This window comes from Mandrillus leucophaeus, unplaced genomic scaffold (assembly GCF_000951045.1).
Source record: "Mandrillus leucophaeus isolate KB7577 unplaced genomic scaffold, Mleu.le_1.0 Scaffold397, whole genome shotgun sequence".
Taxonomy (NCBI): Eukaryota; Metazoa; Chordata; class Mammalia; order Primates; family Cercopithecidae; genus Mandrillus; species Mandrillus leucophaeus.
Genome location: NW_012104220.1, coordinates 1,981,808 through 1,987,861, shown reverse-complemented (window position 1 = coordinate 1,987,861; position 6,054 = coordinate 1,981,808).

The window sequence follows — 6,054 nt, the reverse complement described above, 5'->3', positions numbered from 1 at the left end:
CCAGGATGGTCTCGATCTCCTGACCTTGTGATCCGCCCGTCTCGGCCTCCCAAAGTGCTGGGATTACAGGCTTGAGCCACCGCGCCCGGCCACTAAGGAATATTTCTAAATTCTAAAGTTGTATTTAGCTATAAGGTCTATGAAAACTACTTATGAATAGTTTATCAACTTTATTTAAAAAAATTGTTCATAGGAACAGGATAGGGACCATGTTAGTTCTGATTTTAATCATATTGATGCCTGGGCTCTTCATGTTTCAAAACAGTAAGCAGGAATTTTGTATGCTGATAAACAGTGATACTCTAGTGTTATCCAAGCAACATCTGTTAACAAGGCATTTTAGATCTAGAATTAAACAAAAAAAAGATATAGCTTTGTAAATTTCCCTCTTTTTCAAAAATGATGGTGGGGAGACCCAATCTGAAGAGGCTGTAGTGAGAGATGAATGCTCCAAAGTCAGAGAGTAGTGAGGAAGTAGAATAACAATATGTTTATGGGATGAGGTTGGTTGGTTTTAATTTGCATATAGTTTTACAAATGAAGGCCATTTATAATGTGTAAAGGTCCTTTATATTTCTTTTTCTGTGATATCTGTTCATGTTTTCTAATTTTCTCTCAAGTGTCTGGTCTTTTTCTTCTTTGATATATAAGCTTCTTATATATTAAAAAGGTTAGCCCTTTATCTGTGATTTGAATATCAGATTTTTTTTCCAGTTTGTACTTTGTGTCTCATCCTTGCTTATGCTGTTATTGTTATTTTTGCCAGGTAGTAGTTTCTGATTTTTTAATTAGTTAGATTTATTAATCTTTTATGGCTTTTAGATTTTGAGTCACAGGCCTTCCCATTCCTTTTTACGAATTCCAGGGTAAAGAGAGAATTCGTCCATATTTTCTTGGAATGCATTTTTTTGTTTTTATTTCTGTTTTGCTGTCATCCAGGTGGGAGTGCAGTGGTGCAATCATGGCTCACTCTGGGCTCAGCCATCCTCCCGCCTCAGATTCTGATTTATGGTAGAGAGGAGGTCTCACTATGTTTACAGGCTGGTCTCAAACTCCTGGGCTTAAGCAATTCTCCTGTCTTGGCCTCCCAAAATGCTGGCATTATAGGTGTGAGCTGCTGTCCCTGGCCTTTGTAATACATTTGTATATTCATATTTTACGTTTAAGTCTTTGGCCCATTTGGAATATTTACTAGTATACAGAATGAGACGTAGATTTAACTTTATTTTTTCCAGATGCTATTCATTTATTGCAGGGTCCATCTTACCCCACTGACTTGAGATGCTGCTTATTTGGGTCTATTTCTGGGCTTTCTATTTAATTCCATTAGCCTATCTATTCCTATGGAAATCCCAAAGTATTAATTATTGAGATTTTGTAGCATTTTTTAATATATAGAAGGTCATTCCTTACTCACTGATCTTTTAAAAATAGTTCTTCTGGTAATTCTTGTTTGTTTATTTTCCCATGTGGACTTTGGAATCATTTTGTCCTATTCCAGAAAATTGCCAATTAGTGTTTTCATTGATATTGTAATACACTAAAAAATTAGGGGCACGTGCAGTGGGTCACACTTGTAATCCCAGGACTTTGAGAGGCTGAGGTGGGCAGATAGCTTGAGCTTAGGAGTTTGAGACCAGCCTAGGCAACAAGGCAAAACTCCATCTCTGCAAAAAAAAAAAAGCAAAAATTAGGCCTGGTGGGTGTGTCTATACCCCCAGCTATCCAGGAGGCTGAGGTGGGAAGACTGTTTGGGCCCAGGAGGTTGATGCTACAGGGAGGGAGATCTCATTTGAGCCAAAATTGTGCCACTGCCCTCCAGCCTGGGCGACAGCCTGAGACCCTGCCTTTAAATAAATAATAAATAAATAAAATTAAAACTTAGGGAGCATTTACATACATTGACTTTTTCTATCCAAAAATCTGGTCTGATTTTCATTGGTTCAAGTCTACTCTTGTGTCCTGCAGGAGTGTTTTAATGTTTTTCTCATGTAAGTTTTGCTTTTTTTTTGAGATGGAATCTCATTCTGTCACCCAGGCTGGAGTTCAGTGGTGTGATCTCAGCTCACTGCAACTTCCGCCTCCTAGGTTCAAGGGATTCTCCCACCTCAGCCTCCCAAGCAGCTGGGACTACAGGCATGTGCCACCATACCCGGCTAATTTTTTGTATTTTCAGTAGAGACGGGGTTTCACCATGTTGGCCGGGCTGGTCTTCAACTGCTGACCTCAGGTGACACACCTGCCTCAGCCACCCAAAGTGCTGGGATTACAGACGTGAGTCACTGCACCTGGCCAGAAGAACTCCTTTAGGTAGGCAGTGAAACTCCACTGGATTTAATTAACAGAAGATGTTTCTTCAACTCCTATGTAGGAAAGAAGAGAGATTGGAAGATAGAGCTGGTAGAAGTTCTACTCAACTTCTCAGGAACCCCCTACTCTTACGTAAAGTTGAGGAGAATCATGAAATGTTTAGAGATAATTTCCTATAGAAACTAGAGGAAGGGCTGAATTCTGGTTCAGAGAGATGAAGGAATAAGAAGGATCTCAGTGAGTTATTTTTAAACTGACTTTCTTATAGAATGATTGGGCTTTACTGTTGTAATGGTACAAGCCAAATAAGACCAAAAAGATTAAAATCGCATCTAAATTATTTAGGAGACATGATTTTGAACTTCAGCTCTGTTTGTTCATCCCATCCCCTACAAATCAATATGACAAGTGTTGAAATTTGACAGTGGTGTATTTAGCTATTGGTTATGGTTTTTATTTCCCAAGAATGTCTTATACGACTAGCAGTCATAATTTACACAATTGTTTCCAAAGTTTCCCATGATACTCTTACAATGTGCATTATTTGTTAAGCGAATTAATAATTTGGATTAAGACAAAGTGAACTGAAATCAAGTTCATTTCACCTCTATGTTGATGCATTGAGAGGACGACTTTCTCTTTTTGTATTAATAGAACACTGTGTGCCTAAAACAGTGTTAAAAAGCCAAATGCTGATAGATTTTTAAATATCTGGTAGAGGATTTTATCAACAAACCAGAGGGCTTTGTAGGAGCCATAAAAGGGGAGGCAAAGCAGCCCTTTACATCACTTGGCTGTATTTTATTAACTTTAGGTAATTGCTCAGGATAAAGAAGAAGGAGGAGAAACACATCATTCTCTCTAGAATGTAGATTATCAGGTAAGACTCTCCCTCAGCCACAGAACTTTGAGCTTACTAAGCGAGTTCCTTGACAAGCTGAGAACAGTGGGAACATATAGATAGCACCCACCTTGCCGGGTGCAATGTAAGTTGCAAAGGTGTACAGATGCTCCTTTACTTAGGATGGTGTTGTGATTACGTGTGTTAAACCCATCATAAATGGAAAATACACTTAAGTCAAAAATGGGTTTAACATACCTAATCTACTGAACATCGTAGCTTAGCCCAGCCTACTTTAAACATGCTCAGAACATTTTTAGCATGGCTCACACCAGAAATCCCAGCACTTTGGGAAGCGGAGGTGAGTGAATTGCCTGAGCCCAGGAGTTCCAGACCAGCCTGGCCAACATGGCAAAACTCCATCTCTACAAAAAATACAAAAAATTAGCTGGGCATGGTGGGGTACACCTGTAGTCCCAGCTACTTGGGAGGCTGAGGCAGGCGTGGATTGATTGATCCCAGACGGTCAAGACTGCCGTGAGCCCTGATCATGCCACTGCACTCCAGCTTGGGTGGCAGAGTGAGACTCTGACTCAATAATAATAATAACAATAACAATAATACTTTCAGTACAGTACTCAATACATTATACAAGATATTCAGTACTTTATTATAAAATAGGCTTTGTGTTAGATGATTTCACCCAGCATCGGGAGAGGGTATAATTGTACCACATATCACGAGCCTGGGAAAAGATCGACTTTACAATGCAGTGAAACGCATTCGGTAGAAGAACCTTGAAGGAATGCATTTCACTGCATTATAAAGTCGAAAAATTGTTAAGCTGGACTATTGTAAGTCAGGGACTATCTGCATAAGACAGATTTATTGAAAATAAATCCCCTAAAATATCCTTTTCCCTAAAACTAGATTGTCTTCAGGTAACTGATAATCCAGGTGTATTCAGTGATTTCACTCTCAGAACATTTGTGAGACTTAGAATTATACTTTGGACTTTAATGTACCATAATGTTGCCTCCTCCGTGGGTGGTGGGTTTTGATAATTAGGCACTTGTCCAGAAAAGTTGGATTTTGGATGAATATATTACTTCATTTGTTTCTAAATTCAGAAAATATTATTTTTTATTGGTGGCAGCAATAGAGACTAATTAGAAAGAACAAGTGCAGAAAGAAGACTACTACAAAGAGGACTAGTTTGGAGGCAGTTGTTCTAATGCAGACACTGAATGCTTCTGTGGGACCAGGAAGAAGTCAGTGATGACTCCCAGGTCTTCCTGATGGCTTGGTGGATCTTGTAGCCATGTGGAGAGAGAGAGAATCACTGTAGGTAATATTCCATTTGAGAACTTGTTATTGAGAAAGGCTCAAATTCTGAAAACCTCAATTTCTATCTATAAATGTTAAGAGGTAAAGTGAGTTTCTTACCTGTAACAAAAGAAACAATTTCAATGCTAAAAAATCCTGACATTTACTTCAACTTCATTTGAATTTGATATGTTTGTGAAGTTATCTGGTATTTTCTACTTACTACAGAGAATTTTAAAATCTGAGACTTTAAACATAATTTTCCTTATTGAAAATAAATCCCCATAAAATGTCCTTTCCCCTAAAACTAGATTGTTTCCTTTTTTAAAATCAAAAAAGGGCCAGGTGTGGTGGCTCGTGCTTGTAATCCTAGCACTTTGGGAGGCCGAGGCGGGTGGATTGCTTGAGCTCAGGAGTACGAGACCAGCCTGGGCAACATGGTGAAATCCTGTCTCTACCAAAAATTAGCTGGGCGTAGTAGTGCACGCCTGTGGTCCAAGCTACCCGGGAGGCTGAGGTGGGAGGACTGCTTGAACCTGGGATGTGGAAGTTGCAGGGAGCCGAGATGGCACCACTACACTCCAGCGTGGGTGACAGAGTGAGAGCCATCTCAAAACAAACAAACAAAACAACAACAACAAAACCAAATAAAAAATTCTTAATCTATTGCAAAGTATAACAAAAATATTTTGAAAAGGGATGGCAATGGGTAAATTTTCAAAACCGTTACTTGCTGGAGGACAAAAAATGATTTTCAATTAAAATGCACAGCATGCAGGTCAAGATTAAGTGGGAGATCTGAATGCAGCATATGCATTTTAAATAATAACTCATTTTTGATACTTCTGACTTCTCATATGGAATGTCTAAAACAGGGACTTCAGTTAGTGATACACATGATTCATATGTATGTGTTGAGCTGCTTATAGTAACACCATTGCAGGAATCATAGTTGTAATAACATTAGGTAAATTTTATTGGGAGATAATAAATTTGTAAGGGAGATAATATGTTTGCATATTTAACAATAGCCAAAAAAATTGCTCTTTTAGGCTGGGTGCGGTGGCTCACGTCTGTAATCCCAGCACTTTGGGAGGCCAAGGCGGGCAGATCACGGGGTCAGAAGATCGAGACCATCCTGGCTAGGAGATCGAGACCATCCTGACTAACACGGTGAAACCCCGTCTCTACTAAAAATACAAAAAATTAGCCGGGCATGGTGGCGGGCGTCTGTAGTCGCAGCTACTCGGGAGGCGGAGGCAGGAGAATGGCGTGAACCCGGGAGGCGGAGCTTGCAGTGAGCCTAGATCGCACCACTGCACTCCAGCCTGGGCGACAGAGGGAGACGCTGTCTCAAACAACAACAACAACAACAACAACAACAAAAATTGCTCTTTTAATTTTTAATTATTTTTAGGGTAGTTTTTGTTTCTATGATGTGGTTGGTTTATATCACTACAGAAATATGATTCTTTTGGAATTGAATATTTTAGCAGGGGATGGCAATAGAGCAGGGGCTCTTTATACTAAGGAATATTTCTTTTTTTTTTTTTTTTTTTTTTTTTTTTTTTTTTGAG